This window comes from Leguminivora glycinivorella, chromosome Z (genome assembly GCF_023078275.1).
Source record: "Leguminivora glycinivorella isolate SPB_JAAS2020 chromosome Z, LegGlyc_1.1, whole genome shotgun sequence".
NCBI lineage: Eukaryota > Metazoa > Arthropoda > Insecta > Lepidoptera > Tortricidae > Leguminivora > Leguminivora glycinivorella.
The window spans coordinates 10,153,322-10,180,352 of NC_062998.1; the positions used below are offsets into that span (position 1 = coordinate 10,153,322).

At 36.5% G+C, this 27,031-nt stretch overlaps 1 protein-coding gene across 2 annotated transcripts in view; it reads right to left on the minus strand.

The window, feature by feature from the left end:
* Window positions 1-27,031, minus strand: part of LOC125241849 (ras GTPase-activating protein raskol) — a 217,887-nt gene that overhangs the window by 168,852 nt on the left and 22,004 nt on the right. Inside the window, exon 1 of one of the 2 annotated variants that reach the window (XM_048150518.1) lies at window positions 4,293-4,402. The exons of the other annotated variant lie outside the window; for it this stretch is intronic. The gene's annotated coding sequence lies outside the window, so the exon portion shown is untranslated. Of the gene's footprint in view, window positions 1-4,292; window positions 4,403-27,031 lie in introns of those variants that run through there. 2 annotated transcript variants of the gene reach the window in all.

Consider the following 27,031-nt stretch of genomic DNA (forward strand, 5'->3'; position numbering starts at 1 on the left):
GTATTTATGTTCATCTTAAATATGTATTAGCTACATAAATGTCAATTTTTCATTCATCAAAAGGGTCATCAGGAGTATCAGTCAGATTAGAGCGCTCTAAAAGGTAATTTGTATAAATATACGGACAAATCTAGTTTTGATGGTAAGGAACAATACACGTGTTTTAATTAGTTATAAACTAAATATTTCAATTGTTTTTTTTTTAAATATCAACTGAATAATTTATCAGGAAGCTTACAGTTTCATGATTGAATGTTTAAAATGATCGGATCTCATTTTCACCAAAATCAATACTCAAACCTTTTTAATCGGAACTTTTTAATAAAGGACTTATTTATTTTGGCTTTTAAATATGAGTACCTATTGAGCTGTACGAAAATACCGTTGACATACAAGTTGGACGCACAACGATGGACTTTAAAGCTGTCTATGGAAATAGAAGCTACGAGTTAGAGACAGGTTACAGAAGTCGGTAACGGGCCACCAGCCGTTCGAGTATTACGGTATCGAAAGTTGGAGCCCGCTATGTCCGGATTATTTGCGTTTTCGTCATACGCGCAGCTAACGCCATGTCAACGCTTAAATTTCTTCAATTCTTTGTACATGCAGCCGCTGACTAAGAACTTTAATCGAAAGCTGCCCAAACCGTATAAGTTATATTATATTATCTCAATGTATGGCGAAATTGTGTGTCTTATAGGTCTACAAAAAAGTCCGCAACGGCATATGTCCATCTTTTATGGGAAACTTACTACCTATACTCATTTTTATGCTTTACTTCCCGTGCGAAGCCGGGGCGGGTCGCTAGTTACACTTAAAGCATAACGAGCCTGTAGGCAAGCCGAAACTTATTAATTCAGTAGATAGATATAAAAAAGAGTAGTATAGTAGATAAATATAATGAAAAAAAAAAAAGAAAAAAAAATGTGTCATGACAATCTTTTTTTAGTAGTCTATATCAAATACTAGTTGACAGTTTTTGCACACCGATGATATCATCTAAAGGAATGTCTCTTTGCTACATTAAGTTCTTAATTAACCCATTACATAACATAGGATGCCTACGCAATAAAATCATTGTTGTAATATGTCTATGATTCCGATAATGATTCAATACAATTTTTCGGATTTTTCGTTAAGTTTTAGCGGCAAACCTGAACAGCTTGTTCATGTTTTTTAGTATGGGAGTTTTTTATAACTTAGAATGTGTTAATTTCATCAATTTGAGGAACAATTTATATACTTAATCCTTCTTCATAATTTAATACCAGACATAATATCTTCCATAATTTAATACAAAATCAAATTGAACAATTTATTGGAAAATAAAGCAGCAATCAAGGCAATTGATATCGTTTAGTGTAATTTGATCGTCATCTGTTTGAAAGGTCTTCGCATGTGGGTATCCTGCCTGTGCGATCTTCGACTCCCACGTCTGACATTTAGGCAAATAGTTTTTATCCAGTGGGATCAGTAATTTTAAGCTTCTATTGACGATTTCATACCTACATACATACTATATATATATATATAAGACTAATGTTCTAGCCAAGCTTAGGGGATCTCATAAATGTGCCAAATGTTATATTCAAATTTGTATTAGTTATTTTTGCTGTGTCGCTGGGCCCTTTTTTAGGGTTCCGTACCAAAAAGGTACAAAAGGAAAGGGTCCCGGATGGTGCGACTCTGTCCGTCTTTTCTCAAGTAGCTACAAGTTACTAGCAATAACATGTTACGCCGAGGCTTGCGTGGGCGACGGTCGCGCGATGGTCGCGCGACGGCGATGCGACGCATACGAAATCAAACCTTATCCCATATCGATAGTATGAGACGCGACGGTCGCGCGACCGTCGCCCACGCAAGACACGGCGTTACTCTTCGATATGACATCGGTAGAGCCATAAGAGCAATGACACATATTTTCGCGGCTTTTGGAGAGTAAAATATTATTCCTGGTGACTGTAATCCTAGTTACACTTTGTTACACTTTATTGATATCAATTTTTTTATGTTTGCCCGAACTGTCGCCACGCTATGTTGTTCATAATTTTCATAAATCATAAAAGAGCAAAACAGTATTAAAATTTATGTTGATTGCTTATTTATTCCTAATTACAAAATTTATGACTTGGAAAAAGAGGTTATAATTGTTATAAACATTAACATGTTCTAGGTATTCATTACAGAATTTTAAATTGAATTCCCCTACCGCTTATCACCTGGCCGGGGATACAATCTCGACATTTTGTTATAAACTTATACATGAATAAAAGTTCAATGCCTCTGAGTCGTGCTTATAGAACGCAATTATTTTGTGAGTACATACGAAATTGTTAGTCGGCTTCATAATAACGGCGGCTCGTGACCGCTGCAGCATTCGCTCTACACTAAATTCTCTTTGGACCATGCCATGCATGACGTATTTTCCAAATTATTGACTGTTTGCACATCGGTCACATCACTATTATCTAGTCGTAGTTTCTAAAACACAATTTAGGTCACGCGGTCCCGTAAGTCCTACTAATTACCATTCCAGAGGTACACTTAGGTAGCGATCATTTTTGTTCGTTGGCAGTACTGAGGACAGGTGAAAAGATAGGAATTTTTTAAACCAAAATAATGGATTTATTTCTGACTTAAATATCATCTAGTATGAACTAATTTCAAATGCCGATTCAGGATATTTCAGTTAAAACCTTGAAATAATACAGAATGGCGGCCACTGCCATTGACATAACGAGATAACCTAAACAAATCCATGCCGTAACGAATTCCATGTACAAACCTACAATTCAAACAGTGTATGTTTTAACGGACAGTGGCCACGTGCCATTCCATTTCGACTTTGACAAAAACACCGCCACGGTCAATGAACGAAAATAACTAGGCATTTTACTTTTATAGGTACGCGTTGATGAGAACACTGGATGACTGTCATTACATAAATCACCCGGTACCGCATGAGAGCAGTCGAAACTATGGATGGTGCCATTCACGAGGACGCGTGTCTTGATTCATGGCATTAAAGGTTAGGTAATAGATTTATCAAAAACCACTACACTGCCTATGTTACGACTCTTTATTAATCTAGATTAGAACTAATAGCCAGAAAGACGATTTGTCAATTGTCTATGTATAATGAAGTTCCAGATGGTAATACCTCGAAGTAGAAGTTTCCACGCTTTATACAGTAAGAATCCTTATAAGAGCTTTTAAGTATAAAGTGTATTAAGTTATTGTTTGTAAACAAATTACCTACTACGCGCATAGCTAAGGTATTTGATCAGATTCTTAAGAGCGTTGCACTGATGCAGTATAAAAAGCTTACATAAAGCTAAATATAATACCCGTCTGGATGTAAAGCCAGCATGATTCTTCTGCATTATTATTAGAGATGCTCTGTACACAGCTCTCTAAAGTGTAGGTAAAGCCCAAATGAAATATGAACTGTAAATTGAAGTCAACTCTCCAAACATAAAGTACTCTACTCCAGTCCAGTTACATTCAGGAAATAACAAAATAATAATATTATAGGGTTTCTCTATTCTATTCTAGAGTCTGTCTAGGCTTATTCGTAGTTTGACAAATGTATATAAGTAAGATAGCAACATAGGTACGTGGCATAGAACTTGAAATTATAAAATGATCTTGATCAGAAAACTCTAATAAGAAACAGTCGCTACAATGCAACAAAAGGGAAGGCTGCGTCGATTCGCGGTGAATTAGTCACTTGAGAGCAGAACAAAGTTTAGAGAAATGCGGACCCAGAGATAGCTGGTCATAGTATCGAAAGCTATTATAAACCAGGGTTATTGTTGCCATCTGACTCACTCCTAGCAACGGAGATCGATAGTTTATGGGTTCTTATTATCGCGTACTCCCCGGCCGGCGTAAGCCGCCGCCATCAAGCCGGCCTGGGACTACGTGTGAGCAATCACCCTTAATTTATGGCTTCACACTTGATGTATGTAACATTACCTAATAATCATAGAATAAACAGTGACATTGGATGCACTAATCAAAAATACGATACCAGTAATCGAGAACCTAATCTAAGAATAAAATAATTAAAGAAACATGAAGCTATTGCTCAATATTTATCAAACAGGTATTTAATGATGTTATAGAAATCGCCCTATTTACTAATTAAAGTTCTAAGTCAGGTCCAGAATTCCTTTAATTAAATTAGTACAAATCCTAACAACCTACTTAGAAGCTGCATTTGCTCAAAACATGAATGAGTAAAAAACGATGGAATAGAACAGAAGAAGACGTCAGCCGCAGCACGTTACCCCAAATCCTACGGTAGTCACACACAGCACTGACACTCGTTTGTTTCTGTCATAAATTCGTTTCGATCGGCGCGCGATGGAGGTGCGCGTAGCAGGTCGCGCAATGACCGACTGGGTTGGGTTGAGTCAGTGCAGCCGCACGCGCGGGGCGACCGCCGCAAGCCCTGCCATACTGACAGTTCGCCTCACTCATCTGCTAGCCGTTGATACTGGACCGTTACCACAAACGTGCGTTGTTGTGACAACACACCATAAGACCAGTAAAACAACGACCGGTTAAACAAATATTTGAATTTTGTAAGTAAAAGGTCAGGGCTAAAGCCATAAGCGACGCTACCGATCACATTTAAATCTATCAGGAATCAACCTTAAAGAGCTATTGATATGAAGAAGTATATGGCTATCTGTGAAACGGTAAACCCAAGGAACCAATTTATGACTTGTACTTACTTACTTACTGCGCTGGCACAGCGACTCGAAGTGGATCTTGATCCGTGACATTAGATTCCGCCATTTGCTCCTATTACCCTCTCTGTGTGTTACCTATCAACCACTATCGCCTGCCTTTAAAAATGTTTTCAAAAGCTATCAAATCTGTACCTACATTTCACGATTACTGTACTACGTTTTGCCAATATTGCTTAATCCCTATCCGGTTTTGGTTCTCATTAAACGTGTCTCAATTGATGACTCAAGAATACCACAAATAAACTAACAAGAGTGGTGCGCAAAGCGTGCCCTGTCTGTCACCAACTCACCACGCTTGACACTGAAACTAGTTTGCACACCTTGATACTGGGATATTGTGTACGAAGACCCAGCATATCATGTAAAGGGTTCCGTGCATCAAGTGACAAGTCACTAACTCACCACTAATAGTACGACGGGAAAGAACAAGAAAAAACGTACCTCAGAAAAATAATGGGATTTATTTAGAATCCAAAGCATATTTTTTTCTTATAAATCTTGCGCTGTTAGGTTAACAATTATAAATAATATTGTTCAAATTGACCACAAAGACCCCTTACTACTTACTACCGAAAGAAGATATTATTCGTCCAAATGAAAAAAATGACTAAAACACCCGAGTTTCAGTAGGCAGAGACAAACAAATATGTTAAAGACAAATAAACAGCTAATAACATCTAACAAACTGTTAATACCCGATAAACGCTGAACCCTAAAATTAAAACGCTGATCCAACCCCTTGTTTACGACGAGGGGACGCATTAACTTTTTTACAATAAGGGATTTAAAATAGACACTACACTGCAATTGTAAAAGGGGTCGTTATTCGTACCTTAACAGCGTATTGAACCCGTGATGTATTTGATTGACTATTTTATCTCGCACAGGAAAACTTTCAGAAGCTCTTTATTATTTTATTGAGAGATTGAAAAAGCTACTTTATCCCAGTAAGATTGATTTTAAATAGAACCGAACAGTTTTTGTTGTAGGAGGTTACGAAAGCAAGTCGATTTTGCATATAGGCGTTACCAAGCGGCGTCTGGGACCGGTTCGAGCATTTGCATGCACGGTTAACTATGGAACATACTTGTACACGTATACATATATTTACTTTCTGAACATTTCATCAAGTATATAAAATCACAGTAAATCGTAGGGTTTATCCAAAAAGTTCGATTTTAGCAGGTAAGGGTGCACTTTTAGTTGCAAATCCTCGTCACACTATCTCTGGTACCTAATCTTCAGTGTCCGTAGCGTACTGGCACATAATATATAATAGTACAAGGTACTGGGACGAAAATGTCACCGTGAGTCTTAATAATGCAGAAGCGCGAAGCTATTATCAATCATCAATTTACCGTATTCGAACAATAACTTTTAAGATATTAGTAAGATGTCACTTCGATATAACTACTCGTCATACCGATCTGTCAGCATTAAAAATGGCGTTTCATCAAGCAAAAAAGTAATTTTGACACTAACATACGCATACACGATATACGATATAATATTCGACATAAATCAAAGTTTGAATCGGGCCGACAGTTGATACACAATCAGTTAACTTAGTAAACAATTTTAGTTGGGCAGTTTAACTCCCACATGCATACAATGAGTCGCATGTAGTGCGCGAGCTTTATAATGATGTAGAGAAAACGTTAAGTCATAACTTAAGAACGTGTTTACTTATACGATCGTATGCCCACACCTTAAGTGTCTACTTACATGTATCTCGAGATAATGTTTTTCTAATACACTTATTGATTAAGCAACGTGGGCAACGGTAGCCATAATAGGTAGCTACTGTTATTGCTTAATGACATGTTGATTCTTTTATATCACGATTGAGTCGGTGTGACAATAGAAATAAAACATAACATGGTCATAATAACTTATGCCTTCTTGTAAAAAGATGGATATAGACGTTTTAGCAAACAAGTTACGCCGTGGCTTGCGTGGGCTGGGCGACGGTCGCGCGATGGTCGCGCGACGGCGATGCGACGCATACGAAATCAAACCTTATCGATATGGAAGTATGAGACGCGACGGCGACGGTCGCGCGACCGTCGCGCACGCAAGACACGGCGTTAGTCTACATTCGGTTTACTTCTTTAGGGAATGTTAGGGAAATAATTTTCAGTACCATCAGAATGAGAAGATGAAAAGTCTCAAGAATATTGTGTTTTATTATAGTACAAAATAATTCAAATAACTCTTTCATACCACTTTCCCTAACATGAAGCGCTGGTGGCTTAGCGGTAAGAGCGTGCGTTTATATAAAAATACGAAGGAAAAGCTTTTTGCACTACATCTGTACAGGTTTACATCGGACGCTTTATCTTTCATTTACTCTACGACGTTACTTACATACATACTTTAATATATACCTAAGTCTTCTCTTTTGTGTCGGTTCGAGTACTAAACGTCTTTATGAGGCAAGCTTCTACCTAAATACTTACACTTATAAGCCTCAAGCAACAACTTTAGTGAAACTCAGTCAACCCGACTTGAGTCCTTACACTGCACGACTGCATTCTCACACATAATAGCTAACTCGCATTCTAGGTGATTAGAGAGTCCACAGGACGAACATTTTCACACGGGAAGTAATTATTTGCCGACTCCTACACCCGGGCAGATGGGTAACCGAACGTCGACAGTCAATACTGAGACTATGTAAATATTCCCCATATCGTCTTGTTTGCTTACCATGCTCGTGTTTAAAATTTTAGAACTCGACCGGAGACCCGTAGCTTCCCACATTTTATTTAAATATCGGAAGACGTGGAGCCACACAAGTTCCAGTTTGATGGGATGGGATCGTTCAAAATTTCACTTGCACGCATAGCTACGTAAGCATACAAAGTATGAACAAATAGTATATTTTAGATGGAACGAAATACCTATCGATTGAACAAAGATATTCCTAAATTTAGGGAAGCTAAACAATATTTCTAAAACTTCTATCTTTGACGTAATGACACCTCCATTACGAAATAGGTAGGGAAGCAGAAGTGGAAACTTTGGTAACGGAATATTTAGGCGCTTTCGCGTTAGCCGTCAGATCGATACCTAGGTACATAATTTACATATGTACACTGTATGGAAGTAACTAAAACACGAGGTATACTATGAAGGCATTCTTCATTATAATATTAATTAAATATGACCTAGCGTAATAGAAAAGCTAATGCTATTATGAGGACTCCGCATAGATTTACAATATTTTACTCGTCCCAATATCAGTGTAGGTTTAAATACCGCCTCGGAATGCAAAACACTACGCAACTAGGAATAAATTGTTTGTGCCCCATTTTAATTACTGCGACCTCGTATCGTAACACCTTTAATTAGGCCAAGTGCTGTTTACCAATTCTAAACAAAAGGAAGCTTGTTTTAATGCAATTTTTCTCATTACTCCGAGGTACAAACTTGTATAATACGTGCCTTATTTATAACATAACACACGCTAAGTGGTGTGGCGTAAACAATGTAAACATGTCTATCTGTAGGACATATCTGAATGACTACATCTGGATTAAATTTTCAATTTATATAATTAGTAGGAATGTATAAGTAAGTAAGCAAGCGCAAATAACTACTTCTAGAATTCTATGGACGTTATGATTAATTATTATTTTAAATATTATTAAACATGTACACTGTTAATAATTTCAAAAAATTCCGAGCCACTCAATTGCTCAAAAAAATATAGGTGACAGATGGTAACTAGTTAGAGCTACCAAAGGCAACTGAGTGGATGAAGTAATGTGAGCTTAGTGTAAGTAAAAAAGCAATGTCCAATCAACAAGTACGCATTTACGTAGATACGTATTATATGTAGATAAAAGCAACAAACTTGCTCGTCTCCAGTTAGTTACGGGCTCTCGTTACTCCTATTATATTCGCTCCTATAATTTGCTTGATATGAGATGAATGGGATATCTAATAAAAATACCGAGCCATACAAATGACCCGCTGTTAGAGGCAACTTAATAACACGCCGTGGGTAATAAACATCGATATCATAATAACTGAGACAAGCGTAACTATAGTGACGTATCCTATGGAGGCGAGAAGTGGGTAAGTGTCACCAACTTCCAAGTCTTCCAACTTTCACACTGGCAGCTGCGTGACAATTATTTATTTTCTAACAGCCAGTATTCATGTCTACGGGAAGAAAATACAGAAAATAGTTCTATTATCGTTGTGCTTTGCATTCACAAAAGTTTATTGAATGTTAACTACTTAAATTATATAAATCATTACGATTTATGATTTTGTTTTGCCAACAAACATGACAAAATATTCGGGATAACTGCCAGTGCAAGGATCCGGGATTAAGAATATTGGCAACGTCATGCCACTCACTCACTCACTTAACTGTGAGATAATGTCAGCGTTGGATCGGACAACGATTTATCCTTGTTCAGTTTTTATTGACTTTCGCCGGCGGAAAAATGTTTAGAAACAGTTCAAAATAAAAGTCGCTGACTCTTGTTAAGTAGTCGTGCTCTCAATCCCCACAACTCAGCGTTTTCAACAGTGTGCAATCGAATGCCAAACGGCTATACAACGGGGCTACCGCTTTTGGAGGCATATGTGCAATTGTGCATATACATCCAATATGTACGGGTTTATGTAGATACAGATAGCTGCCAACTTCAGCTGTGCTCGTCATGACTGCAGCGCTCGAGTAGCCTGATATTTAATAGCATCCCTATTCGTAGCAATCCTACACATGTTTAGACGGTTTGCTTTGATAAAAAACCTATTTTGGATTTTAGTCAAACAATAGTGACTGCTTTTAAAATGAAGGTAAGAGTCAAGCTTTTTTGAAATAATATAATTGAGTAATCCACTATTATTCAATGCAATATTACTACAAATATATTATTTTTGATAGTCTGGCGGCTACGAGTCTAACAATATAACTATTTAATACGCTGGTACAAATGGATAAGTTTATTTATTCAAGGGAAGCTAAAAGAAGCTTTACAGAGGTAAAAACGAAATTATTAATAAAAACAACGCTGTCAAAAATATAAAATACTTACCTAGAACATAAAATTTTAATATGCATCTACCAGCACGGGAAGCATGGTCGCGCGATAGACGATAAAATATCAGGCCGTCCCTATCGCACTTACAGATAGTACGATAGGGGACGGCCTGCTATTTTATCACTTATCGCGCGACCATAATTGCCTGCCAGGACTCAGGAGCTGTGTTCGATAAAATTGGTTAAAATGTTGCGAAGAGTGGCCGTATTCAGGTAATTTCATATACCAAATGTGTTAAAGGTACTACGCTTATGCAGATCTATAGATTAGATGCTTCATTACTTTCATTAATAGCTATGACTTTGACGAGTTCCTTCGAGGCTACGACCGGACGTTGTAAAATTATAACCAGTTAATACGTTGGCAAATGCAATTTTGTTGCAAAGCATTATAAATTGCAATCTAGCATCTAATGCCTTTATGAGCAACGCAGTATTATATCAAATCGTTAGACACACTTAAAAGTAAAAGCGATTTTTGGACGGCTAGAGCGGATTCCGCGTCGTGGAGGTTTGGGGAAAGTCTTACGCGAAGCGAAGCTAAATTACGAGTTGGTATTAGGTAGGGTTTGCTCCCGGGAAATACCGGTACCCGAAAGTACTGGGAATTCCCGGGATTTTTGGCCAAGCAAAGAACCGGGAAATCAAGTTAAAAAATCCCGGTACTTTCGGGAAATACTTTTTAGTGACTTTTTTGCTAAAAAAAATATTTATTTCTGTTTATATTATTTACTAGCTTTTACCCGCGGCTTCGCCCGCGTAATAAAAGTATTCATTAAGATTTTCATTTGGATCCTTAGGCTTCTCTGGTATATTTATCTGCGATTATTTCGATTGCACATAATACTTTTGCTTGCAATGATTTTAGAAATATTACACATCGACCACAGCGTAGGTAATTCTATATACGCTGGGGAAACCTTTATATTATCCCACATAGCCCGTATTTCGACACTATATGATCGGTGGGTAAAAAGTACTATCCCTATCGCTATCCCTATCGCTATCCCTATCCCTTATCAAGATAACACTAAGTTCTCGCGCTTTGTACACATATTTAAAGTCACATACAGGTCGAATGCGATTAATTAACATTATTTTTACCTTTTTTCCCAACGTTTCGGCCAGGTTGCACTGGCCGTGGTCGCGGAAGACTGACGTCCCAGCAAAATGTCACCGGAGATGTAAACAACACAAAACTACCCGATATTAATTTATATAAATGTTCGGGGTAGACAAATAAATATAATCTACCCGCATGTAATTATTTACGACATCACATTAGAAACCTCAAAAATAACAGTACTTCTCCACTATTTAATGGATGTTATTATACATATAAACCTTCCTCTTGAATCACTCTATCTATTAAAAAAAACCGCATCAAAATCCGTTGCGTAGTTTCAAAGATTTAAGCATACAAAGGGACATAGGGACATAGGGACAGAAAAAGTGACTTTGTTTTAGAAAGCGACTTTGTTTTATACTATGTAGTGATATCGTTATCCCTATCGCTATCCCTATCGCTATCCCTATCGCTATCCCTATCGCTATCCCTATCCCTTATCAAGATAACACTAAGTTCTCGCGCTTTGTACACATATTTAAAGTCACATACAGGTCGAATGCGATTAATTAACATTATTTTTACCTTTTTTCCCAACGTTTCGGCCAGGTTGCACTGGCCGTGGTCGCGGAAGACTGACGTCCCAGCAAAATGTCACCGGAGATGTAAACAACACAAAACTACCCGATATTAATTTATATAAATGTTCGGGGTAGACAAATAAATATAATCTACCCGCATGTAATTATTTACGACATCACATTAGAAACCTCAAAAATAACAGTACTTCTCCACTATTTAATGGATGTTATTATACATATAAACCTTCCTCTTGAATCACTCTATCTATTAAAAAAAACCGCATCAAAATCCGTTGCGTAGTTTCAAAGATTTAAGCATACAAAGGGACATAGGGACATAGGGACAGAAAAAGTGACTTTGTTTTATACTATGTAGTGATATGTAGTGATAGTGATACAGTTAAAAAATAGGCGTAGGTACAGTACAGTACACGCGTCTACTAATATTTAATAGCGGTCGGCAGTGGCAGATTGGTTGCCGTAGCCACCGTGATACCCTATAGCTAGTCCCGCTAGTCGGTAGTGGAGTTTTGTATTTTTGGTGAAGGTTTGTTATATTCATTTGTGTATTTATTTTTTCTCTCTCAATCTTATTTCTCATTTGACTCATTTCTCTACATGTTATAAAACAGTCTCCCGAGGCGTATGTCTGTGTGTTCACTAATTTTGCGATAGACTCAAAAACTACTAAACGGATTTTCATACGTTTTTCACCTATGTTATTATAAATTGATTAAAACATGACGATATGTGCTAATCAAGTCGGTAAAAGTGACTTAAATGACGCTGCTTAACAGTTTCAATCAAAAACCCTGCCCATACCGATTAACATATAACAAAATAATGTATGGTGGAATTGTTCCTCATACATATACATATGTAGGTCTAGAAAAAAGTTGGCGATGGTTTATGTCTAACTTTTAAGGATAACTGCTATAAGCATGTTAACTTTTTAAAAACGTTATATTATAATGTGGTATTGCGGTATTCCAAAGAAATTTCCAGAAAATTACAAATTTTCTCGAGAACGTTCCCTCTGACTAGCAAGAAATAATATTTTGTTTCGTTTACTTTACATCCTTTTCTTCAAATGACGTGTTTAGTGGGAACTTTTGTGAGGTTTTACTGCCGGTCTATAATCAGTTATTATATTTCTGTAGTAGTATTTGTCTTATTTTATTTACTAAGCGATTAAACATCTCTCAGTAATGGCAGATCACTTAATCGGAGCAATGCATTGCAACAGTAACCATCCATTGGTGCCTATGGTTGCCAGATCGGGTTTAGGCGGAATTCTCACGATTTTTTTTGCGTGTTCTCCCGAATTCCGATTTATAATAAGTAATAAAAAAGACAGATAAAATAATACGCCGAGCGAAGCCGGGGCGGCTCGGTTGTAGTAATATAATAAATGACTTATAATCCCAAAAAAATGTTGTTTTATTTGAAAAAGCGAAATAATTAGACCAGTCCCGAAAGTACCGAAAATCCCGGGAAATCCCGGTTCCACATTGCTTCGGTACCGAAAATCCCGGTTCTTTAAAACAGTACCGGTACTGCAATCCCTAGTATTAGGTACACATGAATTATTCTAATTTTTCAGGCCTAATTACTCGTATTTATGAGTGAAGAGTATAGTTGTGCTCAGGAACAAAAACACTCATCAAGTTAATCGGAATCCGACTCTCTATAGAACTAATTGACATTTTCAGTTTTCCAAGTTTATGTATGTGAAACTTAGTGCGCCTATTTATGGTCGTTCATTGAACCTAGCATGATTGTCGCTTGTTACTCAACCTCAGCACGCATAGCATATATGTATTTTGCATCAGTAGTTTGTCATAACGTGTCCATGATGACAATGTGAAAATCGTTTAAATAAACACACAATATCCAAGACGAAAAATCGTTTCCTCCGAATAGTATTAGATTTTACAAGTGTATGGCTATTGTCGGTGTACAAAATTTACGAAAACACAAAATAATGCATGTATTTACCTCCTATAAATAATAGGCTACTTTCCTCCTAATCAAATCAGCTTCTTTTTAAGAACTGTCAAAACGATTTTGAACGACTTGCTAATTGAATTGAGTGACGTCGCGGTCAGGTGATTTACTTTATAATATTTCTATCTGATTTATAAAATATAAATTGGAGTTAAAATAACTTCTGTCCCTGTTTTTCTTATAATATCTGATGCTATATTTTGTGCGTGGTATAAAATATTTTAAGTACAGTCTTGTACTATTATATATTCTGTAGTACAGTCAAGTTACCTATACCTACTATAAACATTACTGCCTTTACATGTATGAAACAGAAGAACGCTGACAACCTGATCAAACGATATAATTTATTATGTATATTAGCCAGGATTATTAGGCAAGCAAGTACGTGTAACAGTGTACCTTTTATTAATAGATTGTTAATAGTTATAATTATAACGCAGTATGACACCATATTAATAAAAATAAATGGAATATTAATGTGAGTGTTATGGGATTATAAACAAACATAAATAGAAAATTTCCTTTAAAACTCTTAAAAGGCTCTTTCTTTAATTTCAAGATTTTTACCGAGTAATCTCAAAAATAGTTACATTTATGAAAATTGAAAATAGCTGAGCACTATTTTCTGAATAGTCGCTCCTAGTTGTTACGAGTAATGCTTGTCTTATAGCCTACGGCGTAAAATTCAGACCACTTCTTCATCGCCACGTAAATCCTAAAACGTCGTAAGTACATCCTTAGTAAGAGTCCTTATGCCCTTAGGTTTCTTTCCACCCTCCCAATGGTAACATGCTAGTTGAATACGAGCCGGTAATGGCTTGACTACATTTTGCAGACGACACCGTAAATCTGCGGCTAGGCGGTTTACTTTGATGCCGACCGATGAGGCATGTCTACAATATTTAAGCAATAAATACATCAAGTACTTACCTAACTAACTGTACTCCCTATAAAGCTGTAATTTAGGTATTGCCCTACAACGACGCTAGCATGCCTATAATAGGACTATAATTGGAACTAAGTTACCTAGTTTGCAGCTAAACCAACATGTTAAATTATTGACTGTATTATTTGTGTGGGTCTAAAACTCATGCCTTTTATACAGATTTAAATTGCAGATAGGTACCTACTGTATCCCCAAAGCAATTAAATCAAACAATAACACCTACACCATACTCGTTCAGACGCTATTGAAAACAAGTCATTGACCTTCTATAAAATTGCGGAGTTAAAAAAAAAGGTCCATCAACCACACAAAAGTAATTAGTGTCACAAAATATCCATGTGATACATTTCAGTTGCGTTGCCACTTGGCCATTTAAATCATTATTATTTTATAAGCAATCGTTTGTATTACATAGCGACATCTGTGAGCGAGTAGCGGTATTAAAAGGTCCGCCTTGCTCAAGCGCATGCTAGCTGTCGGCATAGAGCGCGCTCGCGCTGTTATTGAAACGTTGCCGAGACTATGCGTTAGATGGCACTAGCAAGCAAAAACAATTTACATATTAGAACTTTATTATTTTATTTATTTAATAATACAATGTCCCCCAGAACTGTTTACACAATTTGACTGTGAAGTTCGCTAATTTATCTCTAAATACAGCAACACTTGCAGTGGTGAATGCAGTAATTTTTTGTCCTTACGTACATTACAAACCGGCTACTTGAACACACCTCGGACACTGGCGATCAAAATATATGAAAGAGGCGCGTTCCTATCTAGCACACAGTCAAAGCTCGGGTGCCCGATTGATATTCCGAAATAAAATACGCCGATTTTCGGTATGCCGACCACGATTCGCCGACGTCTTTTTTAGCCGAATGACGATTGGAAGAGTCTCATTTCGCATAATATTCGTTCGTAAACGGAGTTGGTAAGCAGAACTTTGATACACCGATTGACTTTTCGTCGAATAATCATTTAGTAATTGTAAAATTGGCCGACAAAAAATTGGTCGAAACACAATAGGTGGAGTGATCATTTGGTTTTTTTTTTGGTGAGTTGGCTGGAACTTGCGTACAAACTGTTCTGCGAATTCAAAAATCTAGTTGTTAGATCGTTTAGAGTCTGGCTAATGAAAGTTGAGCCCGAAAAAACGTGGCAATTTCAAAAAAATTGAAGCTGGCAACACATTGATAACATGGTTTCTTTTTTATTAATTCTAATTAATTTACAGCACTTACTTTACTATTTTTTATGGTGTTATTCATTATTATTTATAGATTTCGCTGTTAACTTTTACCGAAATTCGTTAAAGCGACAGTCACACTGACAGATGACAATCAATGATATGACATCCAGTGTTGCTGTTTTAAAAAAATACTGGGTTCAACTTTCATTAGCCAGACTCTATAAGTTCAGAACATTTTGACACGTTGAAATAAACTCACAATTATTTCAACGTGTCAAAATGTTCTGATTCTAAGGATTCATTTTAGTAAATTATGTATTGTTGTTTTCAACTCGCCAAATTCATACATTTAAAATTTTTAGTTCTCCCATTCGAAAATTAGCACTTTTCTGTTCAAGTACATAATGTTAATTGCCAGAATATGTAAATTATTACCGCAACGAAAAAAAATCACATTATAATTATACATTGTTTATGAAAAAAAAATTGTCTATTAACCCTTCAGGTGGCGAAATCCGGGAGCCGACCGCACGTAAAGTGGCAGGTAACCGGGAGCCGGACTTGAAATAAAGAGCTGTTGAGTGGCAAGGATACCGATAAAATGACAGAAAAAGTTTACCCTTGAGTGGCGGGGCCCTCGCGGGTGGTCATCGCGAATGTTACTTATGTTACAAAAATTATAATTACTCAAAAAATGTAGGGATGATGTGCATAAACCATATATCACTGGATTCATTATGAAACGGCGAAAATTATTCCATAGCAAAAAAATACATTCCATTTATGTGAATTTTGACAGACTCGATCAAATATCAGATGGCTACATTTTCCACTTCCATGTATTAAAGTAACTTTATTTAGATATAAAAACAGTAGATTGTAGAAAAAGGTAATCCAGGGACTTAAATATACATTTATATACACTTATATCCCTTTTTTTTAACATATTACAGTACAATTTTTTCGAAAAAAACGGTTTTTAAACACGTGTCTCAAATATGGCAGGCGGGTGGTCCAATCAAATTGGGTCATATTTCAAGTTGTTTTGAAGTTGAAGGTGTTGAACCTTTACTGAATGCCGTCCTTGTTTAGTGACGAATAGTTCGTGCAAGTATGAGGAAGCTAGATATAGTTTTAGACGGTTTTATTTATATATTTAGGTATATCGTCGCACGGGGTCCGGGAGCCGGTCCCTGCCACTTAACAGCTTGTTTTTCCCAGAGTCCGGCTCCCGGCCCGATTAAAACTCCATTCGTCCGGCCCTTTATCTATGTCCACAAAAATTTATAATCAACTCCCAGAAAAAATTAAAAATGTAAAAGAAGAATACCTATTTGTACGCAAATTAAAAGAAATGCTTACGAACAAAAGTTTTTATTCTGTAAAAGAATACTTAGACGATAAGTTCTAAAATATTGTGAAACTATTTAAAAAAAATGCCTATACATTATGTTAGAAATAAGTTAGATTAAGAAAAATTGCTATGCCCTTGCAGGGCTCATGTTTGAAACATTATTTGTTATAATTTTTATACCTATTTATACAACATGATTGCAAATAAAGAACTTGAACTTGTAGCTCTGCCACCTGAGGGGTTAAGTACGCAATTTTTTTACAACAGCGATAATTCATTCATTCGAAAATATTTTAACAATGTATAAAATGTAAAACGTTATTCGACTAAACGTGGCCTAAACTAAACGAAAATATTACTTTGCTAAATGAAAAATGTCCAATGATAGTTCGGATAATTTGCATAGAAGCGAACTGAACTGTATGCTAACCAAGATTCTACGTAACGTTATTCAACCAAAAGTGACAGCGATAGTTTGATTATTCGGCTAAATGGCATTCGGCGAATCGTTGTCGGCGAATCAATAATCGGCTAAAAAATTGTCGGAGAATCATTAGATAGCCCAAAGCTTGTGTAGGTGAACGCGTACCATGTTTGAATGACTGAGATAGGTCGACTGTTCGCGTTTTTGACAGGCGGTAACTGTGAGGTAACCGAGAGCGGGTGGGCGGCACTTTCAGCGGGGGGCGGGAGTGGCCATACTGTACAATAGTACTCTTTATTATACTGTGACTTGAGCCTTGACAGTCTGTGTCATTTGTTATTTGTTGGTATCAGAGTCTGCTTTGTTGTTACCTATTTCGTTTTTAGGGTTCCGTAGTCAACTAGGAACCCTTATAGTTTCGCCATGTCTGTCTGTCCGTCCGTCCGTCCGTCCGTCCGCGGATAATCTCAGTAACCGTAAGCACTAGAAAGCTGAAATTTGGTATCAATATGTATATCAATCACGCCAACAAAGTGCAAAAATAAAAAATGAAAAAAAATGTTTTATTAGGGTACCCCCCCTACATGTAAAGTGGGGGCTGATATTTTTTTTCATTCCAACCCCAATGTGTGATATATTGTTGGATAGGTATTTAAAAATGAATAAGGGTTTACTAAGATCGTTTTTTGATAATATTAATATTTTCGGAAATAATCGCTCCTAAAGGAAAAAAAAGTGCGTCCCCCCCCTCTAACTTTTGAACCATATGTTTAAAAAATATGAAAAAAATCACAAAAGTAGAACTTTATAAAAACTTTCTAGGAAAATTGTTTTGAACTTGATAGGTTCAGTAGTTTTTGAGAAAAATACGGAAAACTACGGAACCCTACACTGAGCGTGGCCCGACACGCTCTTGGCCGGTTTTTTTTTACATTTAATTTATATGAAAAATATGAACAATACCTACTACACTACACGTTTTTATCTAAATTTAACGTCATTTATGAAGGCAAAATCTCGTTTTTCATAAGACCAAAAAAAGCACAGAGACTAGGCAACAGGTAGCACAAGTTCATTGACCTTTGACCTCCTGGGTAAGTGATGAATGTTCCTTCTTACACTACCATCGCTAACATATCCACCTACCAAGTTAGACAACAATCATTCGTCGGGCGAACTTAGGCAGGCTATGCAAATTGGTGACAGCGATGAGGTCACTGCTTTTCACCGTCCCATACGTCCGGGCAGGTGCATTGTTATCACTTGACCAGTTTCGGCGAATTGAACCTTCAATAGAACCAGAAACCGCGTTTGCTTCTTATTCATAGTTTTAAAGAATCTCGGAGTGCTAGTTATACTGGTTCGCTTCAGCGGTTTACTTGTCTGCTGTTGGATGGCCAGCACGGCCTTCCTCACCCATCCGGTGCCTTGCCCAGGCGCACCAAGTACCGTTATCTATACCATGTAAAATGTAAACCACTCTAGTACTATTAAGCACCATGAACATGTAAAACTGACAAACTTGCGCTCTTTCGCTTCTGACGACAATTCATATATTTGCACATCGTGATCGTCGCTTTTGGCACAGGTCTTCAGTTCAGTGTTACCGCGGTTTTCGTTTTACTCAGTCCGTTGAACCGTATGTACGTAAAGAATCAATTATTCGCATTGATTAACACATTTTGATAATTTACTGTAGTTGATTATCGGTAATTGGCTAGTTATTAACTTAAAACATGGAAGTCATGGAACGACTGCTACAGTAATTACAGTATTGGATTAAGACACTCACTAGATAGCAAATTAGACTTTCCTAATACATATACATATTTTTTAAAGTATCTCGTTACTCATCTCGGTCTCGGTAGGTACCTAAAATATATATTTTCTTCACATTTATATACACCAGAATTGCATATGGACACGACTATACGTTTGCGCAATTTACCTACCTAAAATCACCTGACCTGTCTCCGTTGAACCTTACCTTACCTGTGATTGCCAAGCTGTTAAATTGTAATTACTGTGCACTTCAGTATAATAAACATCAATTATGGCAAAAACTCCTCACGCCGATGTAAGAACGTTGATGACCATGGTCCAAACTTTCGTCATAAAGAGATATTAATACGGAACAGCTATTATTACATTGTATTATTATGATGAACGGCGGGTGATGTAAATGAACCGCACGACGATTCCTTCGCTGTGTGTGTGAGTGACTTAATACCTAAATCAAGAATGTATTACACGCTTTATAGCTTACTCACCTTCGTTGTGAACACATAGGTAGGTAGGTAGCATTTGCCATGCATTTAAGCCATTTAAAGCGGCAACTTTAATCACAGTGGTATTTGCCCAAATATTTAAACTTCATATGACTCGGATTTCTACTCTCCGCCTTAGTGATTGCCGTCAAAACATAACACATGAACTTTACGATTTACCGGACCTTACGATACGTTCAGACTTGTCATAACTTCATAAGTACTAATATAAAGTGAATAACGGTGGTTTTAACATGCTGTCACATGGATAATAATTATGACCATCAAATCTCTAAACAACACATGAATTACGCGACAGTACCTCGCCTCACCCGCTAGGTACGAGTACATTACCTTTCTTCTTACTTTCTTTTTGATTGATTGGATAAAGGTAGAGATTCTCGGAGATACTATCGCGCCACTCCAATACTAGGTCTACTGTTCAAAAATTCATGGCACTAATACAGTAATAGCTTTTCCGCTTCCCACATTCTCACTTGCAGTTAACCGCTGCACATGCATATTTCATATACTCGGTGGAGCTAATTTTATTACTAGAAATCTATGGGTGTCTAACTTGCGCAACATGTTTAAAAAGAAAACATATAAAATTGTAAATTAAAATTGCAGGAATAAAACCCCTGAGGAACCACCAGGTACAAACCGGGAAGAAATACCGGGTGAAATAAAACCGTACTATGCATTCTATGCAAAGTTTTAACGGTCCTTTTTATTTCACCCTGTATAATATATGTCTAGCAGTGCAATTTGTGTCGCACTTTTTGCCGTAAATATACCGAATTCAATCAAAAATCAATGTATTGCCAAAAAAGTATGAAGACATCATCATAATTCGTTCTACGAATTCTGCGGCCGCTAAAACTCATCATCATTCACCGTATGCGGCACTATTTAAGCCACATATGTAGTTTATTTTCTATTCATCCATATTAATAAACACGAATCACATTTGCATTACCTCTATAATGTAGTAATTTTATTCATAGACTAATTGGTTGTTCAGATTATGATGAGTTCGAAAATCATTATCATTACATTATTGTCCAACCAACCAATACAAAGTAAATATGCATAACATATTTTTAATACATATACAATCCTGCCGTCATCTAGTTATTTATCCGCAAACGTGTTTACGAAAATGTATGTATGTACATATTGCGTTTTGGCTCTTCAATTCGATATCGTCACTACTTTTAAAAAATCTCGTATCTCACGCTGTTCCTCAAAGTTAAAACGCAGTAAGTCTATATGCATTCCATACATACTGCAATTTTCTTTTCCCCTCACTAGCTCGGAAACACGTGTTTTGTCCTTTAATACCAGCGGGTAAAAACGCATTTTATCCACTAGTGGATAAAGTAATTTGACCTTGAATAGAGGCAAGTTTACTGCTTTAAAATTGATAAAAGTGGGTTAATCTAGTGATGAAGATGTTTTCCCACCTGTGGAACTACTGGAAGCAGTGATAAACGCGTTTTTTGCGTTGTACTTTCCTCGCTATAGTGAGGGGAAAAGTTTTGTGTTACACACGAGTGCAAATATATATTACTTCAACTATAAAATCCTTTCGCTTGCTCGTTTTACAATTCCACACTCGGCGTTAAAATAAAAATAAATAAATAAATATTGTATTATAGGACATTCTTACACAGATTGACTGAGGCCCACGGTAAGCTCAAGAAGGCTTGTGTTGTGGGTACTCAGACAACGATATATATAATATATAAATACTTATATACATAGAAAACATCCATGACTCAGGAACAAATATCTGTGTTCATCACACAAATAAATGCCCCTACCGGGACAAACTACTACGGGAATACGGGAATACAACTTTGCATTCTTGTATAACAAATAACAAATAAGAAACAAGTTTTTTAAAAGTAGTGACGATATGCATCTTCATAGACTTGATATCGTTAAATAATAGTTTCGTAAATTTTACATGATGTAATTGTTAAAGGTATGTTATGCACCAATCAAGGTAATAAAATTAGTACCTACATGTAAATTTAGAGATAAAATATTAGCTATCAATATACAATACAATACAATACAAATACTCTTTATTGCACACCTCAATACAGGAAACAATATAGTAAGTATACACAACAACTTAAGAGGTAAAACAAGAGGCGGTCTTATCGCTAAAGAGCGATCTCTTCCAGACAACCTAGGTATATTGTATATTGTATAATATATTGTTTTTGATTCTCGGCACAGTTACACAGTAAATTGCACAGTATTGACGGTACCTAAGGCCCTCTTGCACCAACCACTTAACTCGGGGTTAGTGGGCTGTCATCTGTCAAATTCCATATAAAATGGTGGGTTAACCCTCGGGTTAACCCTGCATTTTCGTTGATGCAAGTGGCCCTAAGACAAGTAGCCAAGTTGCTAAACAGATTTATTGTATCGACAAGTATCTTCGTGGGAGTCAACAAGTAGCGTGGAGGCCAGCCCATATTCGGCACGGGCCGATGCAGCGTGTTTGCGGACCAAACCAGTCCACCTCTGACTTTGAGCTGCATTTCAATATCTGTGTCAAGGCCTTCTGGAATCAAGACAATTCTAGCATTCACGCTAATTCGCACAAAACTCAAATATTGATAATTAAATTAGTTATCATTTCGTTGCAGCGCTCCTGTGCAAAATGGAGCGTAGAACTTACCATTTCAAACTAGTTATCGCAGTGACTGTAAGCGCAAAGACAAATTCATATTTCAATTCTATATAAGTATATATTTGAATATCGTCGCCTAGCACCCATAGTACAAGCTTTGCTTAGTTTGAAGCTAGTGATCTGTGCAAGTTGTCCCCCAATATCTTATACTATTAAACGAGCAATTCTTGTATATTTATTTATTTATTTATTTATTTATTTATTTATTTATTTATATATACCGACGATCTCGGAAACCGCTCTAACGATTTCGCTGAAATTTGTTTTGTGGGGGTTTTCGGGGGTGAAAAATCGATCTAGCGTAGCCTTAGATCCCGGAAAACGCGAATTTTCGAGTTTTCATGAGTTTTTCTTTCGCATTTGTAAACGTAAAATATGGTCCTTAATTTCGCCGCGCGCGCATCGATTCCGCTTAGCTCAGTTGCACGAGGTCGGTCTAATGTACGCAGATAGATCGTAGGTGTCAGGGTTTCGAATCCCGGTCAGAAATTAAGTTTTTGTTTTTTGTCTTTTTTTTTGTTTTTGTATTTATAAGAGTTTTTTTTTTATCTAAAGACGTGATATATTAAAATAGAACCGAGCGAAGCTCGGTCGCCCAGATATTTTATTTATTTATTAAAGATCTGTACCTACATACTTTCTGCTTGCAAGATTTCCTTTATGGCAATTTAATATGTAAAATTAATTTAACGTCTCTTGCCTTACGAAACAAGTTGCCCTTTTCAACAACACTATGTATTAATTGTAATGTACTATAAAATACTAATAAAAATTAATGGTCCGTGATACTGACGGTAAACTTTCGCTTAATTATTACGTTTAAGAGTAACATTATTAATTATTAAAGAAATATTCTGGAATGTTAAGTGATGAACATACTGGAACTTTATTAGGTACCTTTCGCACAGCAACAACCAGAAGCCATTCGGTATCGGAATACGATAACATTTCTCATTGAGTAAGAAAATGTTTTAAAAGCAATTCTATGTTGGCCTGATTTCTGCTTACTTGATCGGGCAAATAATGCAAAGTAATAGCGGTACTGATGATTAAAAACGTGCCGTTACCTCCATCGGCAGATTCTCCGCACAGTTGGCCGACATCTCACTCCAAAATTATAAATGGCGATTTGAATCGACTTATGCAAATACTCCGCAAATCTTCGCGATTTGTTGACATAATAGTTTTGCCACAAAAAAAGCAGATATAAATACACCAAGCCGCCAATATCCAAAGACAAAGGTGGCGTTTTTTTATGTTAAATCAAGGGCCGTTGTCGCTTTCATTAATGTTTGGTCAGTTTGACATATCCATAATATTACACGCGTATTTTTGTGAATCAGCGCCTCTCCAATACAGTAATGGCAAAATTCAATGGAGTGGCGGTTTTCATACATTAACATTTTAAATCCCTACTGCTACCGACAACCAATAAAATTTAATCCAATCAAACAAATACCGATAATGCACTCAGATACAACTGTCATAAGCCAATATAATAAGCTAAATATAGATTACTACTTTTGTTCAGATCATATTAAGTAATTACACAAATTAGCCATTAGCGCGTAAGTTCTAACAATAACAATTTTTCGCGGTTTTCAGTAATTTGGATGACGTCTCTCCCAATACCTATTCCACATTCATTCATCATCAAAATAAATCAAATCGAAGCCGGACAATTTGGTACGTGGTACCTTATCTTATACGAGTAAGTACTTACGAAAAGTGTACCTACTTACCTATTGTGTACCAAAACGAAAAGCAGGGTTGCTAAAGAGCTCGCGATATTATACAAGTTGAAATGCAAGCAGGAAGTAACCCGATGCTCATGGCATTGTAAGAAATGGGCCCCTGTGATAAAACTCATCCGCTTACTTCTTTTGATCATTCTAATCTGGGATTAGTTCAGGTCTCTTATCCGTATATTCATCCTACTTGTATAATGGAATGGAACATGGTAAAACATTGAAGCTAATTGAAGTATCTCTGTTAAAATCTTTTCTTTTTATTTTACAAGAGCCATTTTTTATCTGTTGATATCATGCTATTCATGCTGACATATTTTTTCTCTTCCAAAGTCTAATGGTTCTTCCCATGCTTTGTAACCATGTATCATATCATATACCATTACGCTTTAAACAATTTATACATACTTTTATTTATTTTATTATGCAGATTTAAAAGCTAAGTTATATTCTTGACGAAAGTCTAGCATTTGCAGCGAAAATGGTGATTGATGAAAATGATGAAGTACCTACCTAGTTTTGCTTAACTAGGACAAAGAAATTGCGGGAAAAGCAATGAAATTAATTTAGTTCTCCGACAATTGACTTACTTTATTATCGCAACAATAAAACTCCCCACGATCCCGTGCCAACGACTGCTTATCAACGCTGAACACGTCGTTTGTAGTGCTTTTAATTCTTACTAAAAATATATCATTATATTACACGCACGCGCCACAAAAATAGGGAACGAGGGTGCTCCCCGTCTGGTCCGAATGTCTGTCAATATTGGTGACGTTAGAGGAATATTGACGTATGACACTGCGGAGGCACTTAGAAAGATGACGTTGTACTTGCGAGGGTTCGTTTTCGCGAGAGGCGTTGCCATGGTAACGACGCTAGCGGTGTGGCGGTCGGTGCCCTCCGTGCAGTAATGCATCAGGAGGGTCGGAGGGCGAAAGAGCTGTTGTCTGCATATATGCAAGGGCGGTGACGGCGTGTCAGGGAGATTGTTACGGTCTATACGACGCTTTGATATGTATACTCAAAAGTTATTTCGCGTACATTAGAATACCCACAAGTTTTACCTTTATAATAAATATAATGAGCTTCTTCGGTATATTTTTTCGTGTGTTTGTATCGGACCATACCTAAATCTTATGTAAACTAAATAAAAAGGCATTTTAGCGACCATTTTTCCATAGGCACACAATACAAATTCGCACGAAATAAACATTCAACAATTAAAAGAGAACTCACCAAACTTAATTGAAGATGTTATGTAATAAATAAGAAATAACACATTGCTAAAAAAAATACTAGCTAGAGTAGCTAGTTAAATCACGTCTTCTGAGTCTTCTGACATGTTTTCACACTGTACGCAAAATAGTTTTATAACTATCATTAAGACGACACCAGCCGCGCAATTACTTATATTTGCAGCATCTAACTGTAGTCTCAAAATCTTCTCCCACGATATAAGAGGCATATAAATTTCATAATGAAGCGGTCTCGGTTCTCATGGTAACGCGACACGCGTGTCTCTCGGCCGCATGATTCGCTCTATCGCCTTCCTCATCCAAAATATTTTATTTTTACCCGACTAGCGAAGAATGGAAGCTCTGGTTTGGCTTGCAGGCAAACCTGCTTGATTAATGTTAATGTTGTACATCTGATAAGCAGCAGGGCAGGCCTATGATGCTTGCAATTTTATTACTTATCTACGTGGATCAAGCATCCGTCACGTTCTGGCAAATATGTGACATAATTGACATAATTGCAAGCATAATTTAATAGCCCTACAGGGGCCTATTTCTCGAACGATATTTTTGACTATTAAAGCTCGGCCACGGTTTACTGACGATTCGCCAAAAAACGTTTCCCAAAGTTTCACATCCCAAACTATTATTCCCAAATTATCATTTCCCAAATAAACGTTTGGCAAAACAACTTATCGCAAATTGACATTTAGCAAAACTTTTTTTGGCAAGTATTTGTTTCCCAAAATATTTACTTGGTCAAATTTCATTTTACCAAATATTATTTAGTCAAAGGTATTGTTAGGCAAAATTTCCATTTCCCAATATATTGTAATTAAATGGCGCACTAGAAATTTGTTTGTTGATTTTATACTTTGTGTCCAAGATTTGTGTGAAATAATGTGTATGTCGTACTTTTTTTCCTCCTGCTGCAAATGTCAAGGATGACATTTTCACTTACATGTCCGGATACATTTTATTAAAGAGAAACCTTAATTTATGTTTTCAAGACCATTATGTTCTTAATTTTTAAGTACTTTAAAAAGCCATTTCCAGTTTGCTCACTGTCAACCTAACACGCTCCTCCTCGCTTCGCTCGTCGTCGCACCTAAACTGACCCTGTCGCACACGAGTTTTCTGTTACAATACTAATAAAATTATTACATTACATTTATGCCTTGTAATATTTATTGTCAAACGTGGTTTTGCATGGTGTAATTTGTAGAAACATTTTTTGACAAAAAATAGTTGACAAAATAATTTTGTCCAGTAATTAATTTGACAAAAATAAAGTTGAGCAAACTTTTCTTGTCCAACTGAAGCCTTGGGAATAAAACTGAAATTATCATTTGACAATTTTGTTTAATTTGGCATCATAAATCTTCGGTAAATTAAATTAATCCCGTAGAAATGAAAATGCAAATGCCTAAATATTTTCGAAATTTGCGATGTGAAATTTTGACCAAACATGTTTTTGGGATATAAGTTTTGCCATTAAAAACGTTTGCGAAATAAAGTTTTGTTTAAATAAAATTTGACTAAGTAAAATTGTGCCAAATGATAATTTGACCAAACAAATTCATTGCGAAACATACCTTTGCCAAACAATACTTTGGGAAATGAAACTATTGCGATATGATTATTGGGAAATGAAATTTGACGAAACGTTTTTTGGC